Here is a 13,127-nt window from a genome sequence, read left to right on the forward strand (position 1 = left end):
AATAGCCCTTGGTGGGATCGAACCCACAGCCCCCTCGTTATTAGCATAATAACACTCTAACTTGGTGAGCTTATTGCCCGCGCAATACGGCCGCTTCAGGACTCCACTACCCCAACCGCCGTTTCATCTATCTTTATTAAGGCCCTGCCATTCATTGAAACACTTACGTGTCACTGTTGACTCATTTTCGCCTGTCGCTTCGAGCCCAGAGCCACAACACAACGACCACGCAAACGTCCGTGAGAAGAGGTAAAACTCGACACAGGAAAAGTATGTTCCGCTATTTCTTTTCGACTGCTCAGCCTATGGGACGTGAGACGCCAGCACTGCTGTCACTGTCTTCCCTAGCAAAACCTCCATGGCGTGTTTCTGCGTAATTTACTTGTTCTACAACATGAATGGAGTAGGTTAGTTTCTGAATGATTAAAATGCATTGTCAGATGTGGGGTTCGAACCCACGCTCCCTTTCGGGAACCAGAGCTTAAATCTGGCGCCTTAGACCGCTCGGCCAATCTGATGTGTGAGACAACAGCCCCAGTGACTTCCGTCTCTAGCATTACCTCAAGAACCTGACTGCGAAATCTGTTTCTTTTTTCGGTAGGACGGAATTATGTCAGTCTTACAATATTTAAGGCGCAATGTCAGATGTGGCGTAGGAAACGCATCCCGCGCTCTTCCGTCGTATCCAGTTTGAACTGTAACTAGCACAACTGTATTTAGTAATAGGATAATTTCCACATTGACGCAAAAGAAAGCAGATATTAGCAAACGGCATCTAAGGCCGTTTCCTAGCAACAGCCACGCTGTGCATTACGTACTCGTGGGAAGCCAATGAAATACTTCGTGTGAGGATGGAACTGTCGACCTTCACTTTACAATACTTAGGCACTGCCCCGGCGGTACCGACGCATACGTACTGAAACGTCTTTGGATCGTCAGTGAGTACTGCATATTAGAAATTTCGTGTTGGCCCTGATGTGCATTAAAGGGCAGATTTCTTCAGTGGAAGTCAGTTCTGCGCCTAGTCACAGTATATCGCCCTAGCAGTACCAGGAAAACGGGTTCAGATGTGCTCGCCTTCCACTCGGCGTTGAGCGCCTACAGCGAGATAGCCTTCGTCCTCTGGCGCCAGGAGGGAAGGCGACACATCACGGCGCAAACAGCTTGTAGCGGAAGGCAGTGGTGGTGTGTCGGTCAGCGTAGTTGCTTCCCAAGTAGCTGATCCGGGTTCGAAACCCGGACACCACACAGAAGTTGTCTCCTTTACTCAGGAGAGTGTGTTCAACGCTACTTGATCTTCGAATTTCCGAACAGTTGTGGTACGAATGGTTTTCCTCCACCCCTCGTCTCGCTCCGCGAAGGCTAGTGCGGATTACGATTCACAGCATCGTGTGTCGACTTGTCTCGACTTTGCTCGGCTGACGCGAAAGCTGACGCTTGCAAATGGCCGTATATGTAGAGGACTGGCGCTAGAAACGACTGGGAGACGCCAAATCGACAAACACACAACGGACTCTTTCATTTGACAGTGGCCGCAGGTTCGCCCCTGTGCGTACCGAGAAGCAAGAGAGGTGTCAGCGTGCTGGACCGCAGGATTTCCGCGCAGCAGACTCAAAAACAAAGGAAAAAGACAAAACTGAAGAAACCAATAGCTCGCGGACTTCCTAGGTGGTCACCCACCTGAGTACTAACCACGCCCAACGCTGTCGAATTTCGGTGATCGGGCATGGACCCGTGTCTTTGGCGTGGCATACAAGTTGGCGAGAACGTCGCCAGACGGGCGGACGCCTTAGTCCTTGTACAGATCACTTGGGATTTGCCTTTTAGGGAAACAAAATGGAATAGCCCTTGGTGGGATCGAACCCACAGCCCCCTCGTTATTAGCATAAAAACACTCTAACTTGGTGAGCTTATTGCCCGCGCAATACGGCCGCTTCAGGACTCCACTACCCCAACCGCCGTTTCATCTATCTTTATTAAGGCCCTGCCATTCATTGAAACACTTACGTGTCACTGTTGACTCATTTTCGCTTGTCGCTTCGAGCCCAGAGCCACAACACAACGACCACGGAAACGTCCGTGAGAAGAGGTAAAACTCGACACAGGAAAAGTATGTTCCGCTATTTCTTTTCGACTGCTCAGCCTATGGGACGTGAGACGCCAGCACTGCTGTCACTGTCTTCCCTAGCAAAACCTCCATGGCGTGTTTCTGCGTAATTTACTTGTTCTACAACATGAATGGAGTAGGTTAGTTTCTGAATGATTAAAATGCATTGTCAGATGTGGGGTTCGAACCCACGCTCCCTTTCGGGAACCAGAGCTTAAATCTGGCGCCTTAGACCGCTCGGCCAATCTGACGTGTGAGACAACAGCCCCAGTGACTTCCGTCTCTAGCATTATCTCAAGAACCTGACTGCGAAATCTGTTTCTTTTGTCGGTAGGACGGAATTATGTCAGTCTTACAATATTTAAGGCGCAATGTCAGATGTGGCGTAGGAAACGCATCCCGCGCTCTTCCGTCGTAACCAGTTTGAACTGTAACTAGCACAACTGTATTTAGTAATAGGATAATTTCCACATTGACGCAAAAGAAAGCAGATATTAGCAAACGGCATCTAAGGCCGTTTCCTAGCAACAGCCACGCTGTGCATTACGTACTCGTGGGAAGCCAATGAAATACTTCGTGTGAGGATGGAACTGTCGACCTTCACTTTACAATACTTAGGCACTGCCCCGGCGGTACCGACGCATACGTACTGAAACGTCTTTGGATCGTCAGTGAGTACTGCATATTAGAAATTTCGTGTTGGCCCTGATGTGCATTAAAGGGCAGATTTCTTCAGTGGAAGTCAGTTCTGCGCCTAGTCACAGTATATCGCCCTAGCAGTACCAGGAAAACGGGTTCAGATGTGCTCGCCTTCCACTCGGCGTTGAGCGCCTACAGCGAGATAGCCTTCGTCCTCTGGCGCCAGGAGGGAAGGCGACACATCACGGCGCAAACAGCTTGTAGCGGAAGGCAGTGGTGGTGTGTCGGTCAGCGTGGTTGCTTCCCAAGTAGCTGATCCGGGTTCGAAACCCGGACACCACACAGAAGTTGTCTCCTTTACTCAGGAGAGTGTGTTCAACGCTACTTGATCTTCGAATTTCCGAACAGTTGTGGTACGAATGGTTTTCCTCCACCCCTCGTCTCGCTCCGCGAAGGCTAGTGAGGATTACGATTCACAGCATCGTGTGTCCTCATGTGTCGACTTGTCTCGACTTTGCTCGGCTGACGCGAAAGCTGACGCTTGCAAATGGCCGTATATGTAGAGGACTGGCGCTAGAAACGACTGGGAGACGCCAAATCGACAAACACACAACGGACTCTTTCATTTGACAGTGGCCGCAGGTCCGCCCCTGTGCGTACCGAGAAGCAAGAGAGGTGTCAGCGTGCTGGACCGCAGGATTTCCGCGCAGCAGACTCAAAAACAAAGGAAAAAGGCAAAACTGAAGAAACCAATAGCTCGCGGACTTCCTAGGTGGTCACCCACCTGAGTACTAACCACGCCCAACGCTGTCGAATTTCGGTGATCGGGCATGGACCCGTGTCTTTGGCGTGGCATACAAGTTGGCGAGAACGTCGCCAGACGGGCGGACGCCTTAGTCCTTGTACAGATCACTTGGGATTTGCCTTTTAGGGAAACAAAATGGAATAGCCCTTGGTGGGATCGAACCCACAGCCCCCTCGTTATTAGCATAATAACACTCTAACTTGGTGAGCTTATTGCCCGCGCAATACGGCCGCTTCAGGACTCCACTACCCCAACCGCCGTTTCATCTATCTTTATTAAGGCCCTGCCATTCATTGAAACACTTACGTGTCACTGTTGACTCATTTTCGCCTGTCGCTTCGAGCCCAGAGCCACAACACAACGACCACGGAAACGTCCGTGAGAAGAGGTAAAACTCGACGCAGGAAAAGTATGTTCCGCTATTTCTTTTCGACTGCTCAGCCTATGGGACGTGAGACGCCAGCACTGCTGTCACTGTCTTCCCTAGCAAAACCTCCATGGCGTGTTTCTGCGTAATTTACTTGTTCTACAACATGAATGGAGTAGGTTAGTTTCTGAATGATTAAAATGCATTGTCAGATGTGGGGTTCGAACCCACGCTCCCTTTCGGGAAGCAGAGCTTAAATCTGGCGCCTTAGACCGCTCGGCCAATCTGACGTGTGAGACAACAGCCCCAGTGACTTCCGTCTCTAGCATTATCTCAAGAACCTGACTGCGAAATCTGTTTCTTTTTTCGGTAGGACGGAATTATGTCAGTCTTACAATATTTAAGGCGCAATGTCAGATGTGGCGTAGGAAACGCATCCCGCGCTCTTCCGTCGTATCCAGTTTGAACTGTAACTAGCACAACTGTATTTAGTAATAGGATAATTTCCACATTGACGCAAAAGAAAGCAGATATTAGTAAACGGCATCTAAGGCCGTTTCCTAGCAACAGCCACGCTGTGCATTACGTACTCGTGGGAAGCCAATGAAATACTTCGTGTGAGGATGGAACTGTCGATCTTCACTTTACAATACTTAGGCACTGCCCCGGCGGTACCGACGCATACGTACTGAAACGTCTTTGGATCGTCAGTGAGTACTGCATATTAGAAATTTCGTGTTGGCCCTGATGTGCATTAAAGGGCAGATTTCTTCAGTGGAAGTCAGTTCTGCGCCTAGTCACAGTATATCGCCCTAGCAGCACCAGGAAAACGGGTTCAGATGTGCTCGCCTTCCACTCGGCGTTGAGCGCCTACAGCGAGATAGCCTTCGTCCTCTGGCGCCAGGAGGGAAGGCGACACATCACGGCGCAAACAGCTTGTAGCGGAAGGCAGTGGTGGTGTGTCGGTCAGCGTGGTTGCTTCCCAAGTAGCTGATCCGGGTTCGAAACCCGGACACCACACGGAAGTTGTCTCCTTTACTCAGGAGAGTGTGTTCAACGCTACTTGATCTTCGAATTTCCGAACAGTTGTGGTACGAATGGTTTTCCTCCACCCCTCGTCTCGCTCCGCGAAGGCTAGTGCGGATTACGATTCACAGCATCGTGTGTCGACTTGTCTCGACTTTGCTCGGCTGACGCGAAAGCTGACGCTTGCAAATGGCCGTATATGTAGAGGACTGGCGCTAGAAACGACTGGGAGACGCCAAATCGACAAACACACAACGGACTCTTTCATTTGACAGTGGCCGCAGGTTCGCCCCTGTGCGTACCGAGAAGCAAGAGAGGTGTCAGCGTGCTGGACCGCAGGATTTCCGCGCAGCAGACTCAAAAACAAAGGAAAAAGGCAAAACTGAAGAAACCAATAGCTCGCGGACTTCCTAGGTGGTCACCCACCTGAGTACTAACCACGCCCAACGCTGTCGAATTTCGGTGATCGAGCATGGACCCGTGTCTTTGGCGTGGCATACAAGTTGGCGAGAACGTCGCCAGACGGGCGGACGCCTTAGTCCTTGTACAGATCACTTGGGATTTGCCTTTTAGGGAAACAAAATGGAATAGCCCTTGGTGGGATCGAACCCACAGCCCCCTCGTTATTAGCATAATAACACTCTAACTTGGTGAGCTTATTGCCCGCGCAATACGGCCGCTTCAGGACTCCACTACCCCAACCGCCGTTTCATCTATCTTTATTAAGGCCCTGCCATTCATTGAAACACTTACGTGTCACTGTTGACTCATTTTCGCCTGTCGCTTCGAGCCCAGAGCCACAACACAACGACCACGGAAACGTCCGTGAGAAGAGGTAAAACTCGACACAGGAAAAGTATGTTCCGCTATTTCTTTTCGACTGCTCAGCCTATGGGACGTGAGACGCCAGCACTGCTGTCACTGTCTTCCCTAGCAAAACCTCCATGGCGTGTTTCTGCGTAATTTACTTGTTCTACAACATGAATGGAGTAGGTTAGTTTCTGAATGATTAAAATGCATTGTCAGATGTGGGGTTCGAACCCACGCTCCCTTTCGGGAACCAGAGCTTAAATCTGGCGCCTTAGACCGCTCGGCCAATCTGACGTGTGAGACAACAGCCCCAGTGACTTCCGTCTCTAGCATTATCTCAAGAACCTGACTGCGAAATCTGTTTCTTTTTTCGGTAGGACGGAATTATGTCAGTCTTACAATATTTAAGGCGCAATGTCAGATGTGGCGTAGGAAACGCATCCCGCGCTCTTCCGTCGTATCCAGTTTGAACTGTAACTAGCACAACTGTATTTAGTAATAGGATAATTTCCACATTGACGCAAAAGAAAGCAGATATTAGCAAACGGCATCTAAGGCCGTTTCCTAGCAACAGCCACGCTGTGCATTACGTACTCGTGGGAAGCCAATGAAATACTTCGTGTGAGGATGGAACTGTCGACCTTCACTTTACAATACTTAGGCACTGCCCCGGCGGTACCGACGCATACGTACTGAAACGTCTTTGGATCGTCAGTGAGTACTGCATATTAGAAATTTCGTGTTGGCCCTGATGTGCATTAAAGGGCAGATTTCTTCAGTGGAAGTCAGTTCTGCGCCTAGTCACAGTATATCGCCCTAGCAGTACCAGGAAAACGGGTTCAGATGTGCTCGCCTTCCACTCGGCGTTGAGCGCCTACAGCGAGATAGCCTTCGTCCTCTGGCGCCAGGAGGGAAGGCGACACATCACGGCGCAAACAGCTTGTAGCGGAAGGCAGTGGTGGTGTGTCGGTCAGCGTGGTTGCTTCCCAAGTAGCTGATCCGGGTTCGAAACCCGGACACCACACAGAAGTTGTCTCCTTTACTCAGGAGAGTGTGTTCAACGCTACTTGATCTTCGAATTTCCGAACAGTTGTGGTACGAATGGTTTTCCTCCACCCCTCGTCTCGCTCCGCGAAGGCTAGTGCGGATTACGATTCACAGCATCGTGTGTCCTCATGTGTCGACTTGTCTCGACTTTGCTCGGCTGACGCGAAAGCTGACGCTTGCAAATGGCCGTATATGTAGAGGACTGGCGCTAGAAACGACTGGGAGACGCCAAATCGACAAACACACAACGGACTCTTTCATTTGACAGTGGCCGCAGGTTCGCCCCTGTGCGTACCGAGAAGCAAGAGAGGTGTCAGCGTGCTGGACCGCAGGATTTCCGCGCAGCAGACTCAAAAACTAAGGAAAAAGGCAAAACTGAAGAAACCAATAGCTCGCGGACTTCCTAGGTGGTCACCCACCTGAGTACTAACCACGCCCAACGCTGTCGAATTTCGGTGATCGGGCATGGACCCGTGTCTTTGGCGTGGCATACAAGTTGGCGAGAACGTCGCCAGACGGGCGGACGCCTTAGTCCTTGTACAGATCACTTGGGATTTGCCTTTTAGGGAAACAAAATGGAATAGCCCTTGGTGGGATCGAACCCACAGCCCCCTCGTTATTAGCATAATAACACTCTAACTTGGTGAGCTTATTGCCCGCGCAATACGGCCGCTTCAGGACTCCACTACCCCAACCGCCGTTTCATCTATCTTTATTAAGGCCCTGCCATTCATTGAAACACTTACGTGTCACTGTTGACTCATTTTCGCCTGTCGCTTCGAGCCCAGAGCCACAACACAACGACCACGGAAACGTCCGTGAGAAGAGGTAAAACTCGACACAGGAAAAGTATGTTCCGCTATTTCTTTTCGACTGCTCAGCCTATGGGACGTGAGACGCCAGCACTGCTGTCACTGTCTTCCCTAGCAAAACCTCCATGGCGTGTTTCTGCGTAATTTACTTGTTCTACAACATGAATGGAGTAGGTTAGTTTCTGAATGATTAAAATGCATTGTCAATGTAGGGTTCGAACCCACGCTCCCTTTCGGGAAGCAGAGCTTAAATCTGGCGCCTTAGACCGCTCGGCCAATCTGACGTGTGAGGCAACAGCCCCAGTGACTTCCGTCTCTAGCATTATCTCAAGAACCTGACTGCGAAATCTGTTTCTTTTTTCGGTAGGACGGAATTATGTCAGTCTTACAATATTTAAGGCGCAATGTCAGATGTGGCGTAGGAAACGCATCCCGCGCTCTTCCGTCGTATCCAGTTTGAACTGTAACTAGCACAACTGTATTTAGTAATAGGATAATTTCCACATTGACGCAAAAGAAAGCAGATATTAGCAAACGGCATCTAAGGCCGTTTCCTAGCAACAGCCACGCTGTGCATTACGTACTCGTGGGAAGCCAATGAAATACTTCGTGTGAGGATGGAACTGTCGACCTTCACTTTACAATACTTAGGCACTGCCCCGGCGGTACCGACGCATACGTACTGAAACGTCTTTGGATCGTCAGTGAGTACTGCATATTAGAAATTTCGTGTTGGCCCTGATGTGCATTAAAGGGCAGATTTCTTCAGTGGAAGTCAGTTCTGCGCCTAGTCACAGTATATCGCCCTAGCAGTACCAGGAAAACGGGTTCAGATGTGCTCGCCTTCCACTCGGCGTTGAGCGCCTACAGCGAGATAGCCTTCGTCCTCTGGCGCCAGGAGGGAAGGCGACACATCACGGCGCAAACAGCTTGTAGCGGAAGGCAGTGGTGGTGTGTCGGTCAGCGTGGTTGCTTCCCAAGTAGCTGATCCGGGTTCGAAACCCGGACACCACACAGAAGTTGTCTCCTTTACTCAGGAGAGTGTGTTCAACGCTACTTGATCTTCGAATTTCCGAACAGTTGTGGTACGAATGGTTTTCCTCCACCCCTCGTCTCGCTCCGCGAAGGCTAGTGCGGATTACGATTCACAGCATCGTGTGTCCTCATGTGTCGACTTGTCTCGACTTTGCTCGGCTGACGCGAAAGCTGACGCTTGCAAATGGCCGTATATGTAGAGGACTGGCGCTAGAAACGACTGGGAGACGCCAAATCGACAAACACACAACGGACTCTTTCATTTGACAGTGGCCGCAGGTTCGCCCCTGTGCGTACCGAGAAGCAAGAGAGGTGTCAGCGTGCTGGACCGCAGGATTCCGCGCAGCAGACTCAAAAACTAAGGAAAAAGGCAAAACTGAAGAAACCAATAGCTCGCGGACTTCCTAGGTGGTCACCCACCTGAGTACTAACCACGCCCAACGCTGTCGAATTTCGGTGATCGGGCATGGACCCGTGTCTTTGGCGTGGCATACAAGTTGGCGAGAACGTCGCCAGACGGGCGGACGCCTTAGTCCTTGTACAGATCACTTGGGATTTGCCTTTTAGGGAAACAAAATGGAATAGCCCTTGGTGGGATCGAACCCACAGCCCCCTCGTTATTAGCATAATAACACTCTAACTTGGTGAGCTTATTGCCCGCGCAATACGGCCGCTTCAGGACTCCACTACCCCAACCGCCGTTTCATCTATCTTTATTAAGGCCCTGCCATTCATTGAAACACTTACGTGTCACTGTTGACTCATTTTCGCCTGTCGCTTCGAGCCCAGAGCCACAACACAACGACCACGGAAACGTCCGTGAGAAGAGGTAAAACTCGACACAGGAAAAGTATGTTCCGCTATTTCTTTTCGACTGCTCAGCCTATGGGACGTGAGACGCCAGCACTGCTGTCACTGTCTTCCCTAGCAAAACCTCCATGGCGTGTTTCTGCGTAATTTACTTGTTCTACAACATGAATGGAGTAGGTTAGTTTCTGAATGATTAAAATGCATTGTCAGATGTGGGGTTCGAACCCACGCTCCCTTTCGGGAACCAGAGCTTAAATCTGGCGCCTTAGACCGCTCGGCCAATCTGACGTGTGAGACAACAGCCCCAGTGACTTCCGTCTCTAGCATTATCTCAAGAACCTGACTGCGAAATCTGTTTCTTTTTTCGGTAGGACGGAATTATGTCAGTCTTACAATATTTAAGGCGCAATGTCAGATGTGGCGTAGGAAACGCATCCCGCGCTCTTCCGTCGTATCCAGTTTGAACTGTAACTAGCACAACTGTATTTAGTAATAGGATAATTTCCACATTGACGCAAAAGAAAGCAGATATTAGCAAACGGCATCTAAGGCCGTTTCCTAGCAACAGCCACGCTGTGCATTACGTACTCGTGGGAAGCCAATGAAATACTTCGTGTGAGGATGGAACTGTCGACCTTCACTTTACAATACTTAGGCACTGCCCCGGCGGTACCGACGCATACGTACTGAAACGTCTTTGGATCGTCAGTGAGTACTGCATATTAGAAATTTCGTGTTGGCCCTGATGTGCATTAAAGGGCAGATTTCTTCAGTGGAAGTCAGTTCTGCGCCTAGTCACAGTATATCGCCCTAGCAGCACCAGGAAAACGGGTTCAGATGTGCTCGCCTTCCACTCGGCGTTGAGCGCCTACAGCGAGATAGCCTTCGTCCTCTGGCGCCAGGAGGGAAGGCGACACATCACGGCGCAAACAGCTTGTAGCGGAAGGCAGTGGTGGTGTGTCGGTCAGCGTGGTTGCTTCCCAAGTAGCTGATCCGGGTTCGAAACCCGGACACCACACGGAAGTTGTCTCCTTTACTCAGGAGAGTGTGTTCAACGCTACTTGATCTTCGAATTTCCGAACAGTTGTGGTACGAATGGTTTTCCTCCACCCCTCGTCTCGCTCCGCGAAGGCTAGTGCGGATTACGATTCACAGCATCGTGTGTCGACTTGTCTCGACTTTGCTCGGCTGACGCGAAAGCTGACGCTTGCAAATGGCCGTATATGTAGAGGACTGGCGCTAGAAACGACTGGGAGACGCCAAATCGACAAACACACAACGGACTCTTTCATTTGACAGTGGCCGCAGGTTCGCCCCTGTGCGTACCGAGAAGCAAGAGAGGTGTCAGCGTGCTGGACCGCAGGATTTCCGCGCAGCAGACTCAAAAACAAAGGAAAAAGACAAAACTGAAGAAACCAATAGCTCGCGGACTTCCTAGGTGGTCACCCACCTGAGTACTAACCACGCCCAACGCTGTCGAATTTCGGTGATCGGGCATGGACCCGTGTCTTTGGCGTGGCATACAAGTTGGCGAGAACGTCGCCAGACGGGCGGACGCCTTAGTCCTTGTACAGATCACTTGGGATTTGCCTTTTAGGGAAACAAAATGGAATAGCCCTTGGTGGGATCGAACCCACAGCCCCCTCGTTATTAGCATAATAACACTCTAACTTGGTGAGCTTATTGCCCGCGCAATACGGCCGCTTCAGGACTCCACTACCCCAACCGCCGTTTCATCTATCTTTATTAAGGCCCTGCCATTCATTGAAACACTTACGTGTCACTGTTGACTCATTTTCGCTTGTCGCTTCGAGCCCAGAGCCACAACACAACGACCACGGAAACGTCCGTGAGAAGAGGTAAAACTCGACACAGGAAAAGTATGTTCCGCTATTTCTTTTCGACTGCTCAGCCTATGGGACGTGAGACGCCAGCACTGCTGTCACTGTCTTCCCTAGCAAAACCTCCATGGCGTGTTTCTGCGTAATTTACTTGTTCTACAACATGAATGGAGTAGGTTAGTTTCTGAATGATTAAAATGCATTGTCAGATGTGGGGTTCGAACCCACGCTCCCTTTCGGGAACCAGAGCTTAAATCTGGCGCCTTAGACCGCTCGGCCAATCTGACGTGTGAGACAACAGCCCCAGTGACTTCCGTCTCTAGCATTATCTCAAGAACCTGACTGCGAAATCTGTTTCTTTTTTCGGTAGGACGGAATTATGTCAGTCTTACAATATTTAAGGCGCAATGTCAGATGTGGCGTAGGAAACGCATCCCGCGCTCTTCCGTCGTATCCAGTTTGAACTGTAACTAGCACAACTGTATTTAGTAATAGGATAATTTCCACATTGACGCAAAAGAAAGCAGATATTAGCAAACGGCATCTAAGGCCGTTTCCTAGCAACAGCCACGCTGTGCATTACGTACTCGTGGGAAGCCAATGAAATACTTCGTGTGAGGATGGAACTGTCGACCTTCACTTTACAATACTTAGGCACTGCCCCGGCGGTACCGACGCATACGTACTGAAACGTCTTTGGATCGTCAGTGAGTACTGCATATTAGAAATTTCGTGTTGGCCCTGATGTGCATTAAAGGGCAGATTTCTTCAGTGGAAGTCAGTTCTGCGCCTAGTCACAGTATATCGCCCTAGCAGCACCAGGAAAACGGGTTCAGATGTGCTCGCCTTCCACTCGGCGTTGAGCGCCTACAGCGAGATAGCCTTCGTCCTCTGGCGCCAGGAGGGAAGGCGACACATCACGGCGCAAACAGCTTGTAGCGGAAGGCAGTGGTGGTGTGTCGGTCAGCGTGGTTGCTTCCCAAGTAGCTGATCCGGGTTCGAAACCCGGACACCACACGGAAGTTGTCTCCTTTACTCAGGAGAGTGTGTTCAACGCTACTTGATCTTCGAATTTCCGAACAGTTGTGGTACGAATGGTTTTCCTCCACCCCTCGTCTCGCTCCGCGAAGGCTAGTGCGGATTACGATTCACAGCATCGTGTGTCGACTTGTCTCGACTTTGCTCGGCTGACGCGAAAGCTGACGCTTGCAAATGGCCGTATATGTAGAGGACTGGCGCTAGAAACGACTGGGAGACGCCAAATCGACAAACACACAACGGACTCTTTCATTTGACAGTGGCCGCAGGTTCGCCCCTGTGCGTACCGAGAAGCAAGAGAGGTGTCAGCGTGCTGGACCGCAGGATTTCCGCGCAGCAGACTCAAAAACTAAGGAAAAAGGCAAAACTGAAGAAACCAATAGCTCGCGGACTTCCTAGGTGGTCACCCACCTGAGTACTAACCACGCCCAACGCTGTCGAATTTCGGTGATCGGGCATGGACCCGTGTCTTTGGCGTGGCATACAAGTTGGCGAGAACGTCGCCAGACGGGCGGACGCCTTAGTCCTTGTACAGATCACTTGGGATTTGCCTTTTAGGGAAACAAAATGGAATAGCCCTTGGTGGGATCGAACCCACAGCCCCCTCGTTATTAGCATAATAACACTCTAACTTGGTGAGCTTATTGCCCGCGCAATACGGCCGCTTCAGGACTCCACTACCCCAACCGCCGTTTCATCTATCTTTATTAAGGCCCTGCCATTCATTGAAACACTTACGTGTCACTGTTGACTCATTTTCGCCTGTCGCTTCGAGCCCAGAGCCACAACA

The 13,127-nt window shown here is 50.5% G+C and overlaps 6 non-coding genes across 6 annotated transcripts; all 6 read right to left on the reverse strand.

The window, feature by feature from the left end:
- Positions 1-434: 434 nt before the first annotated feature.
- On the reverse strand, positions 435-518 carry Trnal-uaa (transfer RNA leucine (anticodon UAA)). Its single transcript has one exon. It is a non-coding gene; the product is annotated as a tRNA-Leu (tRNA).
- Positions 519-2,274: 1,756 nt separating this feature from the next.
- On the reverse strand, positions 2,275-2,358 carry Trnal-uaa (transfer RNA leucine (anticodon UAA)). The gene has a single exon. It is a non-coding gene; the product is annotated as a tRNA-Leu (tRNA).
- A 1,766-nt stretch (positions 2,359-4,124) lies between these two features.
- On the reverse strand, positions 4,125-4,208 carry Trnal-uaa (transfer RNA leucine (anticodon UAA)). The gene has a single exon. It is a non-coding gene; the product is annotated as a tRNA-Leu (tRNA).
- Positions 4,209-5,964: 1,756 nt separating this feature from the next.
- Trnal-uaa (transfer RNA leucine (anticodon UAA)) lies at positions 5,965-6,048 on the reverse strand. The gene has a single exon. It is a non-coding gene; the product is annotated as a tRNA-Leu (tRNA).
- Positions 6,049-9,662: 3,614 nt separating this feature from the next.
- Positions 9,663-9,746, reverse strand: Trnal-uaa (transfer RNA leucine (anticodon UAA)). Its single transcript has one exon. It is a non-coding gene; the product is annotated as a tRNA-Leu (tRNA).
- Positions 9,747-11,502: 1,756 nt separating this feature from the next.
- On the reverse strand, positions 11,503-11,586 carry Trnal-uaa (transfer RNA leucine (anticodon UAA)). The gene has a single exon. It is a non-coding gene; the product is annotated as a tRNA-Leu (tRNA).
- Between the last annotated feature and the right edge of the window lie 1,541 nt (positions 11,587-13,127).

Source organism: Schistocerca gregaria, chromosome 7 (genome assembly GCF_023897955.1).
Source record: "Schistocerca gregaria isolate iqSchGreg1 chromosome 7, iqSchGreg1.2, whole genome shotgun sequence".
Classification (NCBI taxonomy): Eukaryota; Metazoa; Arthropoda; class Insecta; order Orthoptera; family Acrididae; genus Schistocerca; species Schistocerca gregaria.